Genomic DNA, 25,286 nt, shown 5'->3' with positions numbered 1-25,286 from the left:
TCAGTCCATTTTGTGTTATCTTTCATGTTTTACAAAATTACTCCTAACCAGCAATGGAGCAGGTGTGGCAGGCAATGAGCCAAGAAGATTTACAGGGTGGCATCCACTTACTGTGGGAATTAACCATGGCATTGATCAGTCTATCAACCTAGAAAGAGATAACTGGACATTGCACAAAAATTTGCTTATTTCTTTGTAGAAGTTTGGCATTAAACTAAACCCTTAGTTTGGGATGGGATGGGGTGGGGTGGGGTGGGGTGGGGTGGGGTGGGGGGGTGGGGGGTGGAGGAAACGGGAGCACCTAGAAAGAGGAGGAGACTGTCGGCCGTGCTGAGACACGGAGACATCACACGGCTGGGGACCCGTTCCTATCGTTTGCCCCGGGGTGTGAGAGAGACTTGGCCTCCCGTCTCCTGGGATTTCATCTCCCCAGCAACAACGGTCAGGCAAGCTGTCGGGTGTGTGTGTGCTGCGGGGGGTTGGGGGGTTGGGGGGCGGGGTGGGGAGAAAAAAGAAGACGCCTTTCAAGTGAAAGGAGGGAGCGTAAAGGTCACTGAACCCTCTGACAGCGGCCTTCCATTTTCCACACCAGTGACACGTTCTCCCAAGTCGCCCGGTTCCAGAAAACGCTTTTCGGAAACAGAATCCTCGGGGCCCGCGAACTCCTTAGGAATCCTCGGATGAGCTTCCGGGCCAGGCTATACCGTAGGCAGCGCGCTTCCCCTGAAGCCAAAGCCACGGGCTCCAGAGGGCCACGTCCAAGAAGCTGATCTGGTACGGAACCCGATGTCTTCTTCTCTAGGACACTTCTAGCAGCAGCAAGAGTGCCAGTTTGTGAGAATCGAAGGTGAAGCCGGCACGATGTAAACCCAGCGATGTGTGCGGTCAGAGGCCCATCTAGATTCGAACTCCAGTGCTGGAGGGAGGGGAGCAGTGGGGACAGGAGGGTCGCCTGCGAGTCCGCCGTCCCGTCCCCACTCCTCCTGTGAACATCCGCCCCGTGGAAGGTGTCGAGGAACCTCATGACCTGACCTGCGGGGTGAACCGTCGCCAAAGACAAAGAATTCCTCCAGCCAGGCGTTGTCCGCAGCCACGAACCCCTTCCCTCCGTCGCCCGGCCTTTCAGAATGCCACGTGGAACCCTCTCGAGACGTGTGGGGCTTGGAGGTATGGGCCCCCGAATTCTCCTCGCCCGGCCCTGCAAGAAACCATTCCGTGCCTGCCCCACATGAAGACTTCTCGGGCTTTTCGGTGGACCGGGCCTCCCAGGGTGCCCCTGCACCCGGCACCCTGCGACACCCCGAGAGATCCCACGGAGAAACGTCTCCGGCCACTCGCGCGGCACCTGCCTCGCTGGCGGGCGCCCCTTCCAACCTCCCCAGAGATACGTGAGCACGGACGCTTCTTCCCCATCTGGGTCCCCTCACAGGCTCTGTGAGTTCCTGCGGTTCCGCACGCCCTCGACTTGGCTGTGGTTCGGGGCTCTGTTCTGTTCTGTGTTTGCTCTCCGGCCCACGTGATCTCTCTGGCTAGGGCACCCAGGAAAAGCGAAAAGAAATCGAGTCCGTGTGAGTACTATTCAGGCATCAAGTGGGGATACCTACCAACGACCTCTAACGTGGATCCACCAAGATGGCGGCCGTGTGGGGTTCAGGAGGATCATTTTGCGTTTTCTGGGGGCGCTGTTTGCTCTCAATGATTTCACGTGCCTTTTGGGCATGGCTCACGGAGATGGACGTGAAGCAGCAGGGCAGCCACATCTGGCGTCTCGGCCTAGCTAGGGCGGCTCCACGAGTGACCTCTCGGAACCGGGGCTGAGACCGCCATCCCTCCCCGGGCCCCCCTCGGTGGCTGGGTATGGGGGGGAGGAGGGGGAGGTTTCGGAGGGGAGACGGGAGATCTGGGCTTGTGGTTGGGGGCGCGCGGGGCCACACGTGTCCTGTCATGATATTCCTGTAACGCTCCAACGAGATACGTATTATTCTCTATTCTGCAGATTGCTATCTGTATCTGAATGGAAATGTATTAGACTCTTGAAATCTGAGCCTTGACGAGGGGTGCGCCCTGTACGTCTCGGGCTACAGGCAGCATACGGAAACTGAAGATATCAGGAATCACGTATAAAGGTTCAAGTCAAAGAAACGGACCTAGTTCAGTGGCAGACTTAGTCTTCCTCGCTGCAGCCTCAAGGTAAATGCTGGGGGTACCCAGTCTATTCTTGGGAAGATACAGTGTTTATCTTAACTGTTGCCAGCAGCGCAGCTTCTCCTCTACCGGAGTTGAAATTGAGATTTAGTTCTTGCAGCTAGTAGTTCTTTTTCAGAACATCTATCGGGAAGGATCTGAATAGCTTGTCATGTCCCTGAAAATATACTAGACAACATTTGGTTCAGCTCTCGTACCCAGAGACTGGGGAAATTAAGGGGGCACTAGAAATCGCACCTTTGCGTTATATAGTATCTTTCCTGGAAAACAGGGTGCTCTTAAACTCTAATTGTATCAAACAGTAGCAGGGATAAGAAGTGCACGATCCACAAGTTTCAGTAAAGCCGGCTCTCCCGCGCCTTAACATTGTATACATTGTTAACAAAAGTTTAGAACTGGACACTCGATGGCAACAAAGAGGCATCCTGTTTGGCGTTTCTTTGGACTGCAGCCGGGAGAGGAGCAGAGCCGACTTGTTCAGTCCCCGGTCCCGCTACTCCTAGGCCTTTCCTCACACTTGACCTTGGATGCTCTGGGGCAGGTTGTGTCTGCCACAAGCACTCGATGTGTCCGGAAGCACTGAATCCTCTGTTCGTTGACTTTGTTCCCAGGACTGTCTCAGGAGGTGACGATGTTTTCCCATGGGGGAATCTGTGTCAGAGGCTTGCCAACCATACTTTCCACGTGGTTCATGAAAAGCTCACCCGTCACCGGTCACCTGTCGACTCACCATCCGTACGAGAGTCAGCACCAACACGCCCGGCAGAGCTGAGCGTCAAGAAGGGGTTGCGTGGAAAGAGATTTGTGTGCTTGGTCCTGGTCCTGGTTATAGACAGAAAGTATCAAGGGGGAATAACTCCCAGAATAAGTAGGCTTGCCTGGAATGCGAAATAGTGAGAAGAGGCCTCGCGCTTGGAGGATGGGTCAGAGCTCTAGCCACGGGAGAGTGAAAAGGAAAGGCCCGGGAAAGGGCCGTGGGGCAGGGGACGGTCTGAGCCCAGCACCAGCGGTGAAGGACGAGGAGGCACCTTGAAAGAACGTGCTGTTCGGAGGTTTGTGGTAAGAGCACACCGGTGCTGCTAAAGATGAGGCTTGTGGAACCCAGATGGTGAAGAGGAGCCAGAAACAGGCCAGGAAGGATGAGAATCCTGTGTACTGAGGACCTGCACTTCACCAAGCCCACAGCAAAGGGTGCTGTCTAGATTCAAACCCAGTCACTTGCGCAAACGCCCCTCAGCCACCTCCTCATCTACAAGGCCGACAGATACTCGGTGCGTGAGGTGCGTGTACAGTCTAGGTGGACGGCACTCACATTATCGGGCAACCACACAGCTACTACGTGCTTTGAAAGAACCAACAGTGAGCTGATAGCTTTTTCTGGATCTGCCTATAAGCAAAGATACCGCTCGCTGCATACTGTGGATCTCGACTCCTGTCTCACGTCTCCATGAAGCCGTCAGAAAAGTCCTGTTCGTGCTCCCTCTCAGGCCAGGAATGACACTTAAAGTGTAACGTGCTCACGAAGTCCTCAGAGATTCATGGATTTGAATCGAGAAATTCCACCTGGTCCTTTCGCTCCCGATCCACTCCTGCTCTCACCACTACTACCACACGGGTCAGACACGAGCGAGTTCCCCTGAATTAGCTTGCACACGTGGGGACGGAGTTAGCTTTCGGCACACGGATATTTAGAAATTCCATGGCAGTAGGCCAGGTATTCACATTATGTATCGGATATTCGCCTAATTTGATAATAAGAGAGCTCAGGCCTCAGGCGTAACTTCAGGCAGATTTCCCCTCCAACAGAAACAGCTCAGATGGGCTGGCAGCCCGAGAAAACGAGCAACTGCCACTGACAGACTGAGACACCCATGGGCTCCCTCCGCGGGGAGACCTTCTGCCAAGGCTTCTCCCTCAAGGGCCGTGACCCAGCCTGCGGGCATCAGCTGAGGAGAAGGGGAGGTGGGTGCCCCGGAAACCAGCCGCGCTCGAGTCAGTCTCCCAGGAGCTCTCATTCCAGCTCTGGACGCTCACTCCCGGGCCTGGGTTCCCACTCCCGCTTTCAGATGGATCCCAGGCCCTTCTTCAGAGAAGTTCCTCCAGATGAGTCCCCAGCCACCAGTGGGCCTCATTCGACCTTGCGGGACCTCCCTCCCCTTCTGAAGCTAGGTTCCGTCTCTCTCTTCACAAAACTTTACGTCCAAAATAGATTGTTAACAGTGACTTGCCGTTTCCTTTTGTTCTCACCATTATTCTGACTACTTGCATTTAATTCCGCTCACCTTCGGATTGCTTATGACACTCCAGGCCACCGAAAAAAAGAGTTTCCGTTCTGAGCTCAAAGATCCTCAGGCGGCATTTGGGCCTCACTTTACCTCTGCTGGAGACAGGAAGGTGGCAGGTGACCGGGACCTGCCAAGAGCAGAGCAGAAGCTGTGCCCCTGAGCAGTGGTGCCTGGCTCTCTCTCATTGGTCGCAGAGGGTCTGCAAGATTCGAGGGGGTTCTTGACGCCCCCACCATGCTGGCGAGCCGTGTCGTCTCATCTCATCGGGAATCTGACCCCTCATCAGCAAGCGTAGCCATGTGCCCGCACCCTGAGTCTCTAAACCCTTCCCAGACCATCGCTCGGCCCGCCTTCTCCTCTCGGGCAGAATGAACCTGGGCTTCTCTCCTGGGACAGGTCCTTCTGTGTCATGGGATGTCCTCTTTACTCCTATTGCCGGCAATAGGAGTATTGATGGGCTGCTCATAGGTCAGAGACTCCTCATTCGTATTACCCAGAGGCTTCTCTTCAGTCAGTAAATTTTGTTCCTTTGACCTTAAAGGGATTGCCTTTGAAGACTATCATTTCTGACCTAGTCGCAAACCGTCTCTTTTGAGGAACTTCCTTAGGGTTCCAGGGATTAAGACAGTTTGCTTCCATTGCAAAGGGCACAGATTCATTCCTCGATTGCAGGATCTAGATCTCCTGTGCCTCACACTCTAGCCAAAAAGGTATATTTTAAATATAAAAGGGCCAAGCATAAACCTACTACTTTCCCTTTCCATTATTATGATAATAATCTAATTCTCTTCAAGGCAACACAAATGTTTCTTACTAACTAGAAGGATCATGTCGCGGAAATTATAAAGAGAAAAACAGGGAATTACTTCATGATATCTCACTATATCCGTCTCTGATCCAGCGTACGAAACATCAAGGAAGTCCACGTGAAATATCATCTTTAAATAGAGCTCTCCGCTTTGAGAGAATAGAACTAAACTCATTAAAACTAAGTTTTCCAGCATGTGGCTGCTTTGAAATCTTGCATCCAACCAACAATTCTGGAACCTATGATAATTCGGAATTGAGTAACCGATGACACAAACACTCTATTAGTCAGGGGGACGTTTTGGATCGCCTGAGTTCTAGGTTCTCAATGTTATCAAGCCAGACACAATCCTCACGGTTTTTCATAGATCTTGTAATATCTTTTTTAAAATTTCAACTTTTTTGAGGTATAATTGACATACAACATTGCAAGAAATTGAAATATAACTGTGGTGATTTCATGTGTTTACGATGTGAAAGGATTCCTCATCCAGTTAATTCATATCACCTCACATATTTCACCTTCTTTTTTTTTTTCTTCCCTCCATCTTTCCTACTTAGATTTTTATCTTCATATAAGATTTCATTTATACAAAACATGTCAAAAAGATTGCCGTGTTTTACGTTAGATCCTCAGACTCTATTCATCTTATAGCTGAATATTTGTTCCCTTTTACCAACCTCTCCCCATAGCCCTAGTAACCACTTTTCCACTCTCTGTATGAGTTTTACTTTTTCCGGGATGCAATATCAGAGCCAGTCCTGAAATGTCCTCCAATTACAATTCTTCTCTCAGAGTCATCAGTCCATTTTGTGTTCTCTTTCATGTTTTACAACATTACTCCTAACCAGCAATGGAGCGGGTGTGGCAGGCAATGAGCCAAGAAGATTTACAGGGTGGCATCCACTTACTGTGGGAATTAACCACGGCATTGATCAGTCTATCAACCTAGAAAGAGATCACTGGACATTGCACAAAAATTTGCTTATTTCTTTGTAGAAGTTTGGCATTAAACTAAACCCTTAGTTTGGGATGGGATGGGATGGGGTGGGATGGGATGGGATGGGATGGGGTGGGGGGTGGGGGGTGGAGGAAACGGGAGCACCCAGAACGAGGAGGAGACTGTCGGCCGTGCCGAGACACGGAAACATCGCACGGCTGGGGACCCGTTCCTATCGTCTTCCCCGGGGTGTGAAAGAGACTTGGCCTCCCGTCTCCTGAGAGTTCATCTCCCCAGCAACAACGGTCAGGCAAGCTGTCGGGTGTGTGTGTGTTGCGGGGGGTTGGGGGGCGGGGTGGGGAGAAAAAAGAAGACACCTTTCAAGTGAAAGGAGGGAGCGTAAAGGTCACTGAACCCTCTGACAGCGGCCTTCCATTTTCCAGACCAGTGACACGTTCCCCCAAGTCGCCCGGTTCCAGAAAACGCTTTTCGGAAACAGAATCCTCGGGGCCCGCGAACTCCTGAGGAATCCTCGGATGAGCTTCCGGGCCAGGCTATACCGTAGGCAGCGTGCTTCCCCTGAAGCCAAAGCCACGGGCTCCAGAGGGCCGCGTCCAAGAAGCTGATCTCGTACGGAACCCGGTGTCTTCTTCTCTAGGACACTCCTAGAAGCAGCAAGAGTGCCAGTTTGTGAGACTCGAAGGTGAAGCCGGCACGACGTAAACCCAGCGATGTGTGCGGTCAGAGGCCCATCTAGATTCGAGCTCCAGTTCTGGAGGGGAGCAGTGGGGACAGGAGGGTGGCCTGCGAGTCCGCCGTCCCGTCCCCACTCCTCCTGTGAACATCCGCCCCGTGGAAGGTGTCGAGGAACCTCATGACCTGACCTGCGGGGTGAACCGTCGCCAAAGACAAAGAATTCCTCCAGCCAGGCGTTGTCCGCAGCCACGAACCCCTTCCCTCCGTCGCCCGGCCTTTCAGAATGCCACGTGGAACCCTCTCGAGACGTGTGGGGCTTGGAGGTATGGGCCCCCGAATTCTCCTCGCCCGGCCCTGCAAGAAACCATTCCGTGCCTGCCCCACATGAAGACTTCTCGGGCTTTTCGGTGGACCGGGCCTCCCAGGGTGCCCCTGCACCCGGCACCCTGCGACACCCCGAGAGATCCCACGGAGAAACGTCTCCGGCCACTCGCGCGGCACCTGCCTCGCTGGCGGGCGCCCCTTCCAACCTCCCCAGAGATACGTGAGCACGGACGCTTCTTCCCCATCTGGGTCCCCTCACAGGCTCTGTGAGTTCCTGCGGTTCCGCACGCCCTCGACTTGGCTGTGGTTCGGGGCTCTGTTCTGTTCTGTGTTTGCTCTCCGGCCCACGTGATCTCTCTGGCTAGGGCACCCAGGAAAAGCGAAAAGAAATCGAGTCCGTGTGAGTACTATTCAGGCATCAAGTGGGGATACCTACCAACGACCTCTAACGTGGATCCACCAAGATGGCGGCCGTGTGGGGTTCAGGAGGATCATTTTGCGTTTTCTGGGGGCGCTGTTTGCTCTCAATGATTTCACGTGCCTTTGGGGCATGGCTCACGGAGATGGACGTGAAGCAGCAGGGCAGCCACATCTGGCGTCTCGGCCTAGCTAGGGCGGCTCCACGAGTGACCTCTCGGAACCGGGGCTGAGACCGCCATCCCTCCCCGGGCCCCCCTCGGTGGCTGGGTATGGGGGGGAGGAGGGGGAGGTTTCGGAGGGGAGACGGGAGATCTGGGCTTGTGGTTGGGGGCGCGCGGGGCCACACGTGTCATGTCATGATATTCCTGTAACGCTCCAACGAGATACGTATTATTCTCTATTCTGCAGATTGCTATCTGTATCTGAATGGAAATGTATTAGACTCTTGAAATCTGAGCCTTGACGAGGGGTGCGCCCTGTACGTCTCGGGCTACAGGCAGCATACGGAAACTGAAGATATCAGGAATCACGTATAAAGGTTCAAGTCAAAGAAACGGACCTAGTTCAGGGGCAGACTTAGTCTTCCTCGCTGCAGCCTCAAGGTAAATGCTGGGGGTACCCAGTCTATTCTTGGGAAGATACAGTGTTTATCTTAACTGTTGCCAGCAGCGCAGCTTCTCCTCTACCGGAGTTGAAATTGAGATTTAGTTCTTGCAGCTAGTAGTTCTTTTTCAGAACATCTATCGGGAAGGATCTGAATAGCTTGTCATGTCCCTGAAAATATACTAGACAACATTTGGTTCAGCTCTCGTACCCAGAGACTGGGGAAATTAAGGTGGCACTAGAAATCGCACCTTTGCGTTATATAGTATCTTTCCTGGAAAACAGGGTGCTCTTAAACTCTAATTGTATCAAACAGTAGCAGGGATAAGAAGTGCACGATCCACAAGTTTCAGTAAAGCCGGCTCTCCCGCGCCTTAACATTGTATACATTGTTAACAAAAGTTTAGAACTGGACACTCGATGGCAACAAAGAGGCATCCTGTTTGGCGTTTCTTTGGACTGCAGCCGGGAGAGGAGCAGAGCCGACTTGTTCAGTCCCCGGTCCCGCTACTCCTAGGCCTTTCCTCACACTTGACCTTGGATGCTCTGGGGCAGGTTGTGTCTGCCACAAGCACTCGATGTGTCCGGAAGCACTGAATCCTCTGTTCGTTGACTTTGTTCCCAGGACTGTCTCAGGAGGTGACGATGTTTTCCCATGGGGGAATCTGTGTCAGAGGCTTGCCAACCATACTTTCCACGTGGTTCATGAAAAGCTCACCCGTCACCGGTCACCTGTCGACTCACCATCCGTACGAGAGTCAGCACCAACACGCCCGGCAGAGCTGAGCGTCAAGAAGGGGTTGCGTGGAAAGAGATTTGTGTGCTTGGTCCTGGTCCTGGTTATAGACAGAAAGTATCAAGGGGGAATAACTCCCAGAATAAGTAGGCTTGCCTGGAATGCGAAATAGTGAGAAGAGGCCTCGCGCTTGGAGGATGGGTCAGAGCTCTAGCCACGGGAGAGTGAAAAGGAAAGGCCCGGGAAAGGGCCGTGGGGCAGGGGACGGTCTGAGCCCAGCACCAGCGGTGAAGAACGAGGAGGCACCTTGAAAGAACGTGCTGTTCGGAGGTTTGTGGTAAGAGCACACCGGTGCTGCTAAAGATGAGGCTTGTGGAACCCAGATGGTGAAGAGGAGCCAGAAACAGGCCAGGAAGGATGAGAATCCTGTGTACTGAGGACCTGCACTTCACCAAGCCCACAGCAAAGGGTGCTGTCTAGATTCAAACCCAGTCACTTGCGCAAACGCCCCTCAGCCACCTCCTCATCTACAAGGCCGACAGATACTCGGTGCGTGAGGTGCGTGTACAGTCTAGGTGGACGGCACTCACATTATCGGGCAACCACACAGCTACTACGTGCTTTGAAAGAACCAACAGTGAGCTGATAGCTTTTTCTGGATCTGCCTATAAGCAAAGATACCGCTCGCTGCATACTGTGGATCTCGACTCCTGTCTCACGTCTCCATGAAGCCATCAGAAAAGTCCTGTTCGTGCTCCCTCTCAGGCCAGGAATGACACTTAAAGTGTAACGTGCTCACGAAGTCCTCAGAGATTCATGGATTTGAATCGAGAAATTCCACCTGGTCCTTTCGCTCCCGATCCACTCCTGCTCTCACCACTACTACCACACGAGCGAGTTCACCTGAATTAGCTCGCACACGTGGGGATGGAGTTAGCTTTCGGCACACGGATATTTAGAAATTCCATGGCAGTATGCCAGGTATTCACATTATGTATCAGATATTCGCCTAATTTGATAATAAGAGAGCTCATGCCTCAGGCATAACTTCAGGCAGATTTCCCCTCCAACAGAAACAGCTCAGATGGGCTGGCAGCCCGAGAAAACGAGCAACTGCCACTGACAGACTGAGACACCTATGGGCTCCCTCCATGGGGAGACCTTCTGCCAAGGCTTCTCCCTCAAGGGCCGTGACCCAGCCTGCGGGCATCAGCTGAGGAGAAGGGGAGGTGGGTGCCCCGGAAACCAGCCGCGCTCGAGTCAGTCTCCCAGGAGCTCTCATTCCAGCTCTGGACACTCACTCCCGGGCCTGGGTTCTCACTCCCGCTTTCAGATGGATCCCAGGCCCTTCTTCAGAGAAGTTCCTCCAGATGAGTCCCCAGCCACCAGTGGGCCTCATTCGACCTTGCTGGACCTCCCTCCCCTTCTGAAGCTAGGTTCCGTCTCTCTCTTCACAAAACTTTAAGTCCAAAATAGATTGTTAACAATGACTTGCCATTTCCTTTTGTTCTCACCACTATTCTGACTACTTGCATTTAATTCTGCTCACCTTTGGATTGCTTATGACACTCCAGGCCACTGAAAAAAGAGAGTGTCCATTCTGAGCTCAAAGATTCTCAGGCGGCATTTGGGCCTCACTTTACCTCTGCTGGAGACCTAGGAAGGTGGCAGGTGACCGGGACCTGCCAAGAGCAGAGCAGAAGCTGTGCCCCTGAGCAGTGGTGCCTGGCTCTCTCTCATTGGTCGCAGAGGGTCTGCAAGATTCGAGGGGGTTCTTGACGGCCCCACCATGCTGGCGAGCCGTGTCGTCTCATCTCATCGGGAATCTGACCCCTCATCAGCAAGCGTAGCCATGTGCCCGCACCCTGAGTCTCTAAACCCTTCCCAGACCATCGCTCGGCCCGCCTTCTCCTCTCGGGCAGAATGAACCTGGGCTTCTCTCCTGGGACAGGTCCTTCTGTGTCATGGGATGTCCTCTTTACTCCTATTGCCGGCAATAGGAGTATTGATGGGCTGCTCATAGGTCAGAGACTCCTCATTCGTATTACCCAGAGGCTTTTCTTCAGTCAGTAAATTTTGTTCCTTTGACCTTAAAGGGATTGCCTTTGAAGACTATCATTTCTGACCTAGTCGCAAACCGTCTCTTTTGAGGAACTTCCTTAGGGTTCCAGGGATTAAGACAGTTTGCTTCCATTGCAAAGGGCACAGATTCATTCCTCGATTGCAGGATCTAGATCTCCTATGCCTCACACTGTAGCCAAAAAGGTATATTTTAAATATAAAAGGGCCAAGCATAAACCTACTACTTTCCCTTTCCATTATTATGATAATAATCTAATTCTCTTCAAGGCAACACAAATGTTTCTTACTAACTAGAAGGATCATGTCGCGGAAATTATAAAGAGAAAAACAGGGAATTACTTCATGATATCTCACTACATCCGTCTCTGATCCGACGTAGGAAAAATCAAGGAAGTCCACGTAAAGTATCATCTTTAAATAGAGCTCTCCGCTTTGAGAGAATAGAACTAAACTCATTAAAACTAAGTTTTCCAGTATGTGGCTGCTTTGAAATCTTGCATCCAACCAACAATTCTGGAACCTATGATAATTCAGAATTGAGTAACCGATGACACAAACACTCTATTAGTCAGGGGGACGTTTTGGATCGCCTGAGTTCTACGTTCTCAATGTTATCAAGCCAGACACAATCTTCACGGTTTTTCATAGATCTTGTAATATCTTTTTTAAAATTTCAACTTTTTTGAGGTATAATTGACATATAAAATTGCAAGAAATTGAAATATAACTGTGGTGATTTCATGTGTTTACGATGTGAAAGGATTCCTCATCCAGTTAATTCATATCACCTCACATATTTCACCTTCTTTTTTTTTTCTTCCCTCCATCTTTCCTACTTAGATTTTATCTTCATAAGATTTCATTTATACAAAACATGTCAAAAAGATTGCCGTGTTTTACATGAGATCCTCAGACTCTATTCATCTTATAGCTGAATATTTGTTCCCTTTTACCAACCTCTCCCCATAGCCCTAGTAACCACTTTTCTACTCTCTGTATGAGTTTTACTTTTTCCGGGATGCAATATCAGAGCCAGTCCTGAAATTTCCTCCAATTACAATTCTTCTCTCAGAGTCATCAGTCCATTTTGTGTTCTCTTTCATGTTTTACAATATTACTCCTAGGCGTCTCGGCCTAGCTAGGGCGGTTTCACAAGTGACCTCTCAGAACCGCGGCTGAGACCTCCATCCCTCCCCGGGCCCCCCTCGGTGGCTGGGCGCTGGGGTGGTGGGGGGTGGGGAGAGGAGTCGGGGGAGCTGGTCTAGGGGTTGGGGGCGGGTGAGGGCCAGGGGACCGTCCCCGGTGGTCCCGCTGAGACGTGAAGGCAGGTTCTGTCCCGCTGAGAACTTCCTGCCTTCGGGCGTGTGAGAGGAGCAGATTTCTCTCCAATCCAAGGCCATGCATCATTTTTGGCCTGTTCAACAAGGCTAGACAAGCACGTATTTGTGTGTCTATCTTGGCTTGTTTTCTGACGGAGGCCAAAGACCTCTTCAGGCGTGTCCAAAGGATCTGCCAGGGTGGGAGGGTGCAGGTCAATCCATGTGTCAAGAGAGCCAGAGAATCTGTCACAGCTGTGACTCAGGCCTTTTTCAGAAACAGGCCAACTTTGATGATTCCCCTGGACAGGAATCACCGCAGAAGTTTCCTTGAAGGGATCGAGTTGCAGGAGTCGGGGGCGTGGCCCCGCCGCCGCCAGAGGGCTTCCTCAGCCAGGCAAGGCCGGCCGCTGGCCGGGGCTATTGTCTGTGGGCCCCACCCCCACCGCCACCCTCCACCCTCCCCTCCCCCTCCCCCTTCCCCTTCCCCTCCCCCTCCCCCTCCCCCTCCCGCTCCCCCTGCAGGGCCCCTCGTGGGATAGCTTCATTCAAATGCAGAACGCTTTCCAGTCAAGGAAGAGCCTTTGGACTTTGCCTCGATTGAATGGTGATCCGCCCCGACCCCACCCCCATTTCTCCACCTTGAGGCTGCCCCTTCAGCACCGCGCGGAGGAATGGGCCTGGGGGGGGGGGGAGGGAGGCTGAGGGACAAACTCGCCTTGGGTCAGGCCAAAGGAGTCTCCTCCTTTTCGTAACCCAGGAAACCCCGCTAATGCATGTGAGGATCACGGACGTGCGTCGAAGCAGCCATCATCTCTTGACATCTTCCTCCGTGGGAGGCGTTTTTCCTTCCTGCCTGCCTTCAGAGAGACAGAAAAGGAGGGAGGGGCAGAGCGTTCCGCTGGCGCTGGCCGGTTCTTAAGTCACTTGAATCCAAAACACTCCATAGGGCACGGAGGGGTGCGTGCGTGGGGTGGGGTGGGGGCGGCGGCCTACTCCGGACCCCAGGCGTTCCCTCCTCTGACACTTGCCTGGAACCCATGAAAAGCTGAGCTGGTGACTGTGTGTGTGTGTGAATGCGTGCATGTGCGCGTGTCCGTGAGAGAAGGCACGTGTGCGTGAGAGAAAAAGAGAAAAAGGAAGGAGAGAAAGAAAGAGAGAGAGAGAAAGAAAGAGAAGGAAAGAAAGAGAGAGAGAGAGACAGAGAGAGAAAGAAAGAAAGGAAGACAGACAGACAGAGAGGGAGGGAGGGAGGGAGGGGGAGAGAGAGAGAGAGAGAGAAAGAAAGAATGAAAGAAAGAAAGAAAAAGAAAAGAAAATCCAGAATGAAAGGAGGAAGGAACGAGGGAAGGAGGGAGGGACCAAATAGGTTAGTTAGTACGGGCCTCCCTGTCATGGAAAAGAGTCTCTGAGCACAGATCCTCCGTTCAGTGAACCAGTTCTCATATCTCCTCTCAGGAGGCTGTGATGTCGATGGACGGGTTTGGGAAAGCAGGCCTGGGGTGCAAGCAATCAGGTATTTCCTCAGAGGCACTTGTAGGGAAACCAAGGAAACACACAGGTTCATCCCTGGAGCGGATTCGAAACCAGTCGGTGCAGGGGGAGTCAGTCAAGGAGATTTCTAGATGTCAGGGTCGGGTCCTGGAGCGGGTTGCCATGCCCTTCTCCAGGAGACCTTCCTGGCCCGGGGATGGAACCCGGGTCTCCTGCATCGCAGGCAGACTCTTGACCGTGTGAGCCACCAAGGAAGCTCTGTCGGAAATGTTCACCGAGTCCTCTTGTTGTAGCCACGCGTTCTGGGAAACAAACTCACTCAGAAGGACCATGCAGGTAGTGGAGTGCAGTTTCTTACACCAGCGGGCCCAAGGCAGAGTCTTCTCTTAGCCAAGGACCCCAACCAGCATTCGTGAAAATCTTTTATACCTCAGGGGTATGTGTCTGAACCCACCACCCCAAATTCCTTGAGACTTACCTAAACAAAGGAAGGGTAAAGACAATCCCGATAACCCCATCATTCATGTGTTATAAGACGAGATACACAGTGGACATTTATTCACAGGCCTGTGGTCATATCCTGATACACATAATGGAACTGATGGCTTTGTTCTGTGACAGAGATAATTAGCATATTCTTTTAGGCCACGGAGAGTCCAAGTACAAGCCCCAAAGGCTGTTTTATCCGGGTGTGTGTGTGTGTGTGTGTGTGTGTGTGTGTGCGCGCGCGCGCACGCGCGGGCAGGCGCCTGCGTGTGTGTGTGTGCGTGTCCGGTTTTCCATTGGTATGCCCCTTCTATAGACACCGGGCACAAAGTTCAGAGTCCATTGGGAGGGTGACCGTGCGTGTAGCCTCATGTTCGCAGCCTGGCCTAAGATGGAGTCCAGCTCTGTCTGTTTCCTCCTTCACTCTAGCTTCCATCTGCAGAGCTTCAGGCACAGGGCCTTTTGAGTTCTCCGTCAGAAGGGCAAGAGATGGTGGCAAATGTCCCCCCAGAGAGGGTTGTCCCCTCTGACAGAGCTTCCGATATCGGAGGCAACTCAGAAAACTTCAGGATCCAGTCCCACTTTCGGGGGAAGCACCACAGGCAAAGGACCAAACACACGTGGCCCAGGAATCTCCCATCCAGAAGTGGATATCCCCGTTTCACAGAAACATCCTCTGGGCCCCTAAGGAACGTATGGAAATCACTCTCTCGCCAAGGAGAGAAGAATCCTCACTGAGAGTTTCTGAAGTCTGGAAGGACCAGGTAGAGAGAAAAAGAGAAACGATTCTATTCCGCTGACAGGGGCATTATTGTTTGAAGCGACCAAGTGGATGTCCGTCTTTTCCAATTCCCATTTTAAACATTGTGTCCTTTCCGGTCCTTTGTGGTCTCTTTGGATCTGGAAAGCAACAGAGTTAACGGTAAGGTCCTTTTTTTTTTTTTTTTTTTTTTATGATTATGATTATTTTCCCCCCCTGCCTGTCTGCCTGTCCCTCCCCCTCTTCTCTCTGTCTCTCGCGCTTTTCACTCAGGTTAGGGAATTCACAACAACAACAACAAAAGTAGTGAGAAATCTGTATTTCTGCAGGTCAGGAAGCAACAGGTAAGAACTAGACATGGAACACAACAGGCTGGTTCCAAATAGGGTAAGGAGTCCATCAAGGCTCTCTATCATCACCCTGCTTATTTAACTTACATGCCGAGTACAGCATCACGAGACACGCTGGGCTGGATGAAGCACAAGCTGGAATCAAAATGGCTGGGAGAAATAGCAATCCCCTCAGATATGCAGATGACACCACCCTTATGGCAGAAATGAAGTATAGAGTGGGTTTACAAAGTCGTGCTCGTTTCGGGTTTTCAGATTCTTTTCCCTCAGAGGTGAATCCAAAGTAGGAAGCCTACATTTCCTGTGCTGCCTGGTAGGTGCTTGTGGATTGTATGATGTACATGTCGTATGTGTACACGTTCAACCCGACCTCCTAAGTGGACCGTCCTGCCCCTCCCCGCCCCAACGTATTTTCGTCAAGAAGTCAGGCATCCATTTGAGCATCCTACTCCTCAGGTCATCCGATCCCATGGAAGAAGTCAATCCTCCCGTTTTTCCATCGGTCCTCTACACGTCGCCTGATGATGATGGGGGGTGACCGGAAGACTGACAGTTCTGAAGAATTTTGCAAGAGATTCGGTGAAGGCTCCTAGGATTTGCTCAGTGAAGTGGGTGGCGTGTCAACCACTAGGGACCGTGGAAGGTATGCCCCAAGTGGCAAACAGCGTTACCTTCCACAGAGAAAGCTCTACCTAGCATACCAAGGATGCTTGACCACGCACCCGCCCCGCCCCCCCCCAGGTGACAGGCGTGACGGGTCAGACTGTAGAAATCTTCCTGTCAAGGGTGTATTAACAGGCAGAGGCACCTTAGAGGCACCCTGTCCTGTGAAGCTGGAGGTGGGGAGGAAGGGGCAGAGGGACGATGAAGAAGGGAAGGAGAAAGTGAGGGACAGGGACACCACACAGTGTGTGTGGGGGGCGTGTCTGTGCCGTGTGTGGGTTCCACGTGGGTGTGTGCGCCTGTGGGTGCGGGTGTGAGGGGAGGCGGGCAGAGGCAGAGGCAGGGAGACACACAGCCAGGTCAAGGATAACATAATGTGTGTGGGGGGAGGGGCGGGGGTGGGTGGGTGCGTGCGTGCGTGGTGTGTGCGTGGGGGGGGGTGGCGCACAGGACCGTGTGTGAAGGAGGGCAGTGTGTGGGGGGCAAGTGTGTGTGTGGGGGGGTGTCTGTGCTGTGTGCGGGTGCCACGTGGTTGTTAAGCGGGGGGTGGGGGGGAGGGGCGGGCAGAGAGACACACCCGGGCCAAGGACAACGTACTGTGTGGCGGAGCGGGCGGGGGGTGGGTGGGAGTGTGGGTGCGGGGTGTGTGCGTGTGTGCGGTGCCCCATAGGACCGTGGGGGGGGGCAGTGTGTGTGTGGGGGTGTGGGTCTGTGCTGTGTGCAGATCCCACGTAAGTGTGAGTGAGGGGAGGGGCAGAGGTAGAGGCAGAGGGACACAGCCAGGCCAAGGACAACATAGTTTGGGGGAGGGTCGGGGTGGGGGGTGCGAGTGTGCGTGCGGGGTGTGTGCGTGTGTGCGATGGCGCCTAGGACTGTGCGGGGGGGCGGGCAGTGTGTGGGGGGTGGTGTGTCTGTGCTGTGTGCGGGTGCCACGTGGGTGTGTGCGCCTGTGGGTGCGGGTGTGGGGGAGGGGAGCGGGCAGTGACAGCGGCAGAGAGAGACAGCCAGGCCAAGGACAACGTAGTGTGTGGGGGAGCGGGCGGGGGGTGGGAGTGTGGGTGTGGGGTGTGTGCGTGTGTGCGGTGGCCCATAGGACCGTGGGGGGGCAGTGTGTGTGTGGGGGGGTGTCTGTGCTGTGTGCAGGTCCCACGGAGGTGTGAGTGGGGGGAGGGGCAGAGGCAGAGAGACACAGCCAGGCCAAGGACAACATAGTGGGGGGGGGGCGGGGGGGTGGGAGTGTGCGTGCGGGGTGTGTGCGCGTGTGCGATGGCGCATAGGACCGTGTGTGGGGTGTTGCGTGTGTGCGACGGCACATAGGACCGTGTGTGGGGTGTTGTGTCTGTGCTGTGTGGGAATGCCACGGGGGTGTGTCCGGGTGTGTGGGGGGGCGGGCAGTGACAGAGGCAGAGAGAGACAGCCAGGCCAAGGACAACGTAGTGTGTGTGGGCGGGGTCGGGGTGCGGGGTGGGAGTGTGCGTGCAGGGTGTGTGCGGAGGCGCCTAGGACCGTGCGGGGGGGCGGGCAGTGTGTGGGGGGTGGTGTGTCTGTGCTGTGTGCGGGTGCCACGTGGGTGTGTGCGCCTGTGGGTGCGGGTGTGGGGGAGGGGAGCGGGCAGTGACAGCGGCAGAGAGAGACAGCCAGGCCAAGGACAACGTAGTGTGTGGGGGAGGGGGCGGGGGGGAGTGTGGGTGCGGGGTGTGTGCGGTGGCCCATAGGACCGTGGGGGGGGCAGTGTGTGTGTGTGGGGGGGTGTCTGTGCTGTGTGCAGGTCCCACGGAGGGGTGAGTGGGGGGAGGGGCAGAGGCAGAGGCAAAGAGACACAGCCAGGCCAAGGACAACATAGTGTGGGGGGGGCGGGGCGGGGGGTGGGAGTGTGCGTGCGGGGTGTGTGCGTGTGTGCGATGGCACCTAGGACCGTGTGTGTAGGGGGGCAGTGTGGGGGGATATTGTGTCTGTGCTGTGTGCGAATGCCACGGGGGTGTGTGCGCCTGTGGGTGCGGGTGTGGGAGGGGCGGGCAGTGACAGAGGCAGAGAGAGACAGCCAGGCCAAGGACAACGTAGTGTGGGTGGGCGGGTTCGGGGTGCGGGGTGGGGAGTGTGCGTGCGGGGTGTGTGCGTGTGTGCGGAGGCGCCTAGGACCGCGCGGGGGGGGGCAGTGTGTGTGTAGGGGGGGGTGTCTCTGCTGTGTGCGGGTGCCACGTGGGTGTGAGGGGGGCGGCGGGCAGAGAGACACACAGCCAGGCCAAGGACAACATAGTGTGTGGAGGGGGAGGGGCGGGGGTGGGTGGGGGGTGTGTCTGTGCTGTGTGCGGGTGCCACGTGGTTGTTAAGGGGGGGGCGGGCAGAGAGACACACAGCCAGGCCAAGGACAACATAGTGTGTGGGGGAGGGGCGGGGGGGTGAGAAGCAGTGTGGGTGCCGGGTGTGTGCGTGGGTGCGGTGGCCCATAGGACCGTGTGGGGGAGGGCAGTGTGTGTGGGGGGTGTGTGTCTGTGCTGTGTGCAGGTCCCACGTAGTTGTGAGTGGGGGGAGGGGCAGAGGCAGAGGCAGAGGCAGAGAGACACACAGCCAGGCCAAGGACAACATAGTGGGGCGGGGTGGGGGGGGTGGGAGTGTGCGTGCGGGGTGTGTGCCTGTGTGCGGTGGCGCATAGGGCCGTGTGTGTAGGGGGCCAGTGTCGGGGTGGTGGTGTGTCTGTGCGCCACGTGGGTGTGGGGGGGGGCCGGCAGAGAGACAGAGCCAGTCCAAGGACAACGCTGTGTGTGTGTGTGAGTGGGTGTGCAGGGTGTGGCCGGCGTGTGTGCGGGTGCTGCGTAGGGCCGTGCGGGAGTGCGTGCGCTGTGTGTGTACGCGTTGGGGGCGTGGGCAGCGTGTGTAGGTGGTGCGGGCAGAGACAGAAAGACACAGTCAGCAAAGGACAACGTGCACAGATATTCTTCTGAATATTTGCTTGTGTTTTCTGAGCTCATCACCTCCGGGATCAAGCTCACTCCCGTGCAACGGGAGTCTGCCCCCCTCACCTCAGCCACCACCGGCCAGCACTTGTCTTGGGCAGACAAGGGAGTGTTCCGATTTGGCCGGCGCGGGGGGGGGGGGGGTGGGGTGGCGGAGGAGTGGGGTGGGTGCGCAGGGTTTCGTTGTCACGAGGCGAACTTTGACCCTTGTGTTCTGCCCCTGAACCTCACTGGAGAGACTGGACCCGCGTGACCTGTCACGTCTTGGTTTCAACATCCTTGGCGGGAGAACTAAGATTCCCCCATGCGAAGTGATCAGGCCAGAGAGAAGGAAGTCGATTCCCTTGGGATCCAATGCCCGTTTTCTCGAATCCAGTTAAGTTTCGTCAAGATTTCCCACCCAAACCGAAAAGCCGAAGTGGCTACCTATCCCCGCCCCCTTGACCTCTGTCCCAAGGTGCCCCTCCCACACCGCCTCCTTCCACAGCCTCAAGGCATTCAAGAGTTAGCCGGCCCGGGCCGGCTCCATCCGTGGTCGCCCCGCCCCAAGACCCTCTGAAAAAGCGCCCGACAGGCAGGTGGCGCCCGACCCCCAACCAGCTATCCAGTGAGCCAGCCCCAGCATAGGAGCTTAGTGGGCGACCGACGGGGACTCGTTGCCAGACGGAGCCCATCCTAGTTCGCGTTTCTCCGCTCAGTCAACGGCGCAGACAGGAGAACGGGATCCGCCCACACTTCTCGAGAACGTCCCTGGGCGAGGGATGACGGACGCACGGACGGACGGGACGGGAAGGATTCTTGACTCCCCACCCACGGAGCAGCGGAATGCACTCCCATCCGAGGGGGATCGCAGGCCCACGTCAGACGGTGTGAGCACACGCCCCAGAACAACAACTCGCCAGCATCCCCGTCCGTGTCCCCGTCACCATCTTTGGGCACGCCAGGAGAAAGCCCTTTTGTGACCCGGACGACGGCTCTTTCGGCAAAAGCAACGTTGAGCAACGGCACAAATGAAGAGACTTGGATTTGAAACGACGCGTTCATATAGCAGCGCCTCAAAAGCAAAAGCACGCACTCGTCCCTCACATAACCGCAACCAACAAACCCGACGCACCTGAAAAAGAAAAAGCAAACGGAAGAGAACGGGTCGATCTGGCGGCTCGGTCGCCGAGACCAGATCAACCCCGGAAGGCAGGGCGAGCCGAGAGCCCACTCGGGTGAGGTCGAGCGGGATCAACACGGCAGCTCGGCGGCAGAGGTCGCGAGTGGGAGAGGTCCGTCCGGGTGCTCGACCCGCGGGCGCTGGCCGCTCTGCGGCCCAGTGAGGGAAGGAGGGGGGGAGGGGCGGAGACCCTGACAACTGGGCGACGCGCGCGCGCTGGCGGCTCGGCTGGCGAGGTCGCGAGTGGGAGAGGCCCGGCCGGCAGGTGGACCCGCGGGCACCGACAGCTCGGCGGCAGAGTGAGGAAAGTGGGGGGAGGGGCAGACAGCCTGACAACCGGGCGACGGGCGCGCGCTGGCGGCTCGGCGGGCGAGGTCGCGAGTGGGAGAGGCCCGGCCGACAGCTGGACACGCGGGCACCGCCAGCTCGGCGGCAGAGTGAGGGAAGGAGGGAGGAGGGGCGGAGTCCCTGCCAGGCGGGCGACGCGCGCGCGCCGGCGGCTGGGCGCCATAGGTCGCGAGTGCGAGAGGCCCGGCCGACAGGTGGACACGCGGGCACCGCCAGCTCGGCGGCAGAGTGAGGGAAGGGGGGGGAGGGGCAGACACCCTGACAACCGGGCGACGGGCGCGTGCTGGCGGCTCGGCGGGCGAGGTCGCGAGTGGGAGAGGCCCGGCCGACAGCTGGACCCGCGGGCACCGCCAGCTCGGCGGCAGAGTGAGGGAAGGAGGGAGGAGGGGCGGAGTCCCTGCCAGGCGGGCGACGCGCGCGCGCTGGCGGCTCGGCGGCAGAGGTCGCGAGTGCGAGAGGCCCGGCCGACAGGTGGACACGCGGGCACCGCCAGCTCGGCGGCAGAGTGAGGGAAGGAGGGAGGAGGGGCGGAGTCCCTGCCAGGCGGGCGACGCGCGCGCGCTGGCGGCTCGGCGGCAGAGGTCGCGAGTGCGAGAGGCCCGGCCGACAGGTGGACACGCGGGCACCGCCAGCTCGGCGGCAGAGTGAGGGAAGGGGGGGAGGGGCAGACAGCCTGACAACCGGGCGACGGGCGCGCGCTGGCGCCTCGGCTGGCGAGGTCGCGAGTGGGAGAGGCCCTGCCCGCAGGTGGACACGCGGGCACCCGCAGCTCGTCGAGAGTTAGGGAAGGGGGGAAGTTAGGGAAGGGGGGGAGGGGATAGAACCCCGTCGGGCTCGTCGACCCGCGGCTCCTGGCGGCTCTGCGGCCGAGTTAGGGGAGGAGTGGGGGAGGGGCAGACAGCCTGACAGCCGGGCGACGGGCGCGCGCTGGCGGCTCGGCGGGCGAGGTCGCGATTGGGAGAGGCCCCGCCCGCAGGTGGACACGCCGGCACCCGCAGCTCGTCGAGAGTTAGGGAAGGGGGGGAGTTAGGGAAGGGGGGGAGGGGATAGAACCCCTTCGGACTCGTCGACCCGCGGCTCCTGGCGGCTCTGCGGCCGAGTTAGGGGAGGAGGGGGGGAGGGGCAGACAGCCTGACAGCCGGGCGACGGGCGCGCGCTGCCGGCTCGGCGGGCGAGGTCGCGAGTGGGAGAGGCCCTGCCCGCAGGTGGACCCGCGGGCACCCGCAGCTCGTCGACAGGGTTAGGGAAGGGGGGGAGGGGATAGAGCCCCGTCGGGCTCGTCGACCCGCGGCTCCTGGCGGCTCTGCGGCCGAGTTAGGGAAGGGGGGGAGGGGCAGACTCCCTGCCAGGCGGGCGACGCGCGCGCGCTGGCGGCTGGGCGCCATAGGTCGCGAGTGCGAGAGGCCCGGCCGACAGGTGGATACGCGGGCACCGCCAGCTCGGCGGCAGAGTGAGGGAAGGGGGGGAGGGGCAGACACCCTGACAACCGGGCGACGGGCGCGTGCTGGCGGCTCGGCGGGCGAGGTCGCCAGTGGGAGAGGCCCGGCCGACAGCTGGACCCGCGGGCACCGCCAGCTCGGCGACAGAGTGAGGGAAGGAGGGAGGAGGGGCGGAGTCCCTGCCAGGCGGGCGACGCGCGCGCGCTGGCGGCTCGGCGGCAGAGGTCGCGAGTGCGAGAGGCCCGGCCGACAGGTGGACACGCGGGCACCGCCAGCTCGGCGCAGAGTGAGGAAAGGGGGGAGGAGGGGCAGACACCCTGACAGCCGGGAGACGGGCTCGCGCTGGCGGCTCGGCGGGCGAGGTCGCGAGTGGGAGAGGCCCTGCCGGCAGGTGGACACGCGGGCACCCGCAGTTCGTCGACAGGGTGAGGGAAGGGGGGGAGGGGATAGAGCCCCGTCGGGCTCGTCGACCCGCGGCTCCTGGCGGCTCTGCGGCCGAGTTAGGGGAGGAGTGGGGGAGGGGCAGACAGCCTGACAGCCGGGCGACGGGCGCGCGCTGCCGTCTCGGCGGGCGAGGTCGCGAGTGGGAGGGGCCCTGCCCGCAGGTGGACCCGCGGGCACCCGCAGCTCGTCGTCAGGGTTAGGGAAGGGGGGGAGTTAGGGAAGGGGGGGAGGGGCTAGAACCCCGTCGCGCTGGTCGACCCGCGGCTCCTGGCGGCTCTGCGGCCGAGTTAGGGGAGGAGTGGGGGAGGGGCAGACAGCCTGACAGCCGGGCGACGGGCGCGCGCTGCCGTCTCCGCGGGCGAGGTCGCGAGTGGGAGGGGCCCTGCCCGCAGGTGGACCCGCGGGCACCCGCAGCTCGTCGTCAGGGTTAGGGAAGGGGGGGAGTTAGGGAAGGGGGGGAGGGGCTAGAACCCCGTCGCGCTGGTCGACCCGCGGCTCCTGGCGGCTCTGCGGCCGAGTTAGGGGAGGAGTGGGGGAGGGGCAGACAGCCTGACAGCCGGGCGACGGGCGCGCGCTGCTGTCTCGGCGGCAGAGGTCGCGAGTGCGAGAGGCCCGGCCGACAGGTGGACCCTCGGGCACCCGCAGCTCGTCGACAGGGTTAGGGAAGGGGGGGAGTTAGGGAAGGGGGGGAGGGGCTAGAACCCCGTCGGGCTCGTCGACCCGCGGCTCCTGGCGGCTCTGCGGCCGAGTTAGGGAAGGGGGGGGAGGGGCAGACTCCCTGCCAGGCGGGCGACGCGCGCGCGCCGGCGGCTGGGCGCCATAGTTCGCGAGTGCGAGAGGCCCGGCCGACAGGTGGACACGCGGGCACCGCCAGCTCGGCGGCAGAGTGAGGGAAGGGGGGGAGGGGCAGACACCCTGACAACCGGGCGACGGGCGCGTGCTGGCGGCTCGGCGGGCGAGGTCGCGAGTGGGAGAGGCCCGGCCGACAGCTGGACCCGCGGGCACCGCCAGCTCGGCGGCAGAGTGAGGGAAGGAGAGAGGAGGGGCGGAGTCCCTGCCAGGCGGGCGACGCGCGCGCGCTGGCGGCTGGGCGCCATAGGTCGCGAGTGCGAGAGGCCCGGCCGACAGGTGGACACGCGGGCACCGCCAGCTCGGCGGCAGAGTGAGGGAAGGAGGGAGGAGGGGCGGAGTCCCTGCCAGGCGGGCGACGCGCGCGCGCTGGCGGCTCGGCGGCAGAGGTCGCGAGTGCGAGAGGCCCGGCCGACAGGTGGACACGCGGGCACCGCCAGCTCGGCGGCAGAGTGAGGGAAGGGGGGGAGGGGCAGACAGCCTGACAACCGGGCGACGGGCGCGCGCTGGCGCCTCGGCTGGCGAGGTCGCGAGTGGGAGAGGCCCTGCCCGCAGGTGGACACGCGGGCACCCGCAGCTCGTCGAGAGTTAGGGAAGGGGGGGGAGTTAGGGAAGGGGGGGAGGGGATAGAACCCCGTCGGGCTCGTCGACCCGCGGCTCCTGGCGGCTCTGCGGCCGAGTTAGGGGAGGAGGGGGGGAGGGGCAGACAGCCTGACAGCCGGGCGACGGGCGCGCGCTGCCGTCTCGGCGGGCGAGGTCGCGAGTGGGAGGGGCCCTGCCCGCAGGTGGACCCGCGGGCACCCGCAGCTCGTCGACAGGGTTAGGGAAGGGGGGGAGTTAGGGAAGGGGGGGAGGGGCTAGAACCCCGTCGGGCTCGTCGACCCGCGGCTCCAAGCGGCTCTGCGGCCGAGTTAGGGGAGGAGGGGGGGAGGGGCAGACAGCCTGACAGCCGGGCGACGGGCGCGCGCTGCCGGCTCGGCGGGCGAGGTCGCGAGTGGGAGAGGCCCTGCCCGCAGGTGGACCCGCGGGCACCCGCAGCTCGTCGACAGGGTTAGGGAAGGGGGGGAGGGGATAGAGCCCCGTCGGGCTCGTCGACCCGCGGCTCCTGGCGGCTCTGCGGCCGAGTTAGGGAAGGGGGGGGAGGGGCAGACTCCCTGCCAGGCGGGCGACGCGCGCGCGCCGGCGGCTGGGCGCCAAAGTTCGCGAGTGCGAGAGGCCCGGCCGACAGGTGGACACGCGGGCACCGCCAGCTCGGCGGCAGAGTGAGGGAAGGGGGGGAGGGGCAGACACCCTGACAACCGGGCGACGGGCGCGTGCTGGCGGCTCGGCGGGCGAGGTCGCGAGTGGGAGAGGCCCTGCCGACAGCTGGACCCGCGGGCACCGCCAGCTCGGCGACAGAGTGAGGGAAGGAGGGAGGAGGGGCGGAGTCCCTGCCAGGCGGGCGACGCGCGCGCGCTGGCGGCTCGGCGGCAGAGGTCGCGAGTGCGAGAGGCCCGGCCGACAGGTGGACACGCGGGCACCGCCAGCTCGGCGCAGAGTGAGGAAAGGGGGGAGGAGGGGCAGACACCCTGACAGCCGGGAGACGGGCTCGCGCTGGCGGCTCGGCGGGCGAGGTCGCGAGTGGGAGAGGCCCTGCCGGCAGGTGGACACGCGGGCACCCGCAGCTCGTCGTCAGGGTTAGGGAAGGGGGGGAGTTAGGGAAGGGGGGGAGGGGCTAGAACCCCGTCGCGCTGGTCGACCCGCGGCTCCTGGCGGCTCTGCGGCCGAGTTAGGGGAGGAGTGGGGGAGGGGCAGACAGCCTGACAGCCGGGCGACGGGCGCGCGCTGCTGTCTCGGCGGCAGAGGTCGCGAGTGCGAGAGGCCCGGCCGACAGGTGGACCCTCGGGCACCCGCAGCTCGTCGACAGGGTTAGGGAAGGGGGG

At 58.8% G+C, this 25,286-nt stretch overlaps 1 long non-coding RNA gene across 2 annotated transcripts in view; it reads left to right on the top strand.

Moving 5' to 3' along the window:
* The first annotated feature begins 19,588 nt into the window (after nt 1-19,588).
* LOC145534298 (uncharacterized) overlaps nt 19,589-25,286 on the top strand; it is a 28,995-nt gene continuing 23,297 nt past the window's right edge. Inside the window, exon 1 of one of the 2 annotated variants that reach the window (XR_014074436.1) lies at nt 19,589-20,339. This is a non-coding gene — a long non-coding RNA (uncharacterized LOC145534298). Of the gene's footprint in view, nt 20,397-25,286 lie in introns of both variants that reach the window. The other variant, XR_014074437.1, reaches the window with a different exon arrangement.

The sequence above is a fragment of the Giraffa tippelskirchi genome, chromosome 14, assembly GCF_054371585.1.
Source record: "Giraffa tippelskirchi isolate mGirTip1 chromosome 14, T2T-mGirTip1v1.2.pri, whole genome shotgun sequence".
Classification (NCBI taxonomy): Eukaryota; Metazoa; Chordata; class Mammalia; order Artiodactyla; family Giraffidae; genus Giraffa; species Giraffa tippelskirchi.
Note: the sequence above shows the minus strand (reverse complement) of the source record. Positions and strands in the feature narration are given on the sequence as shown.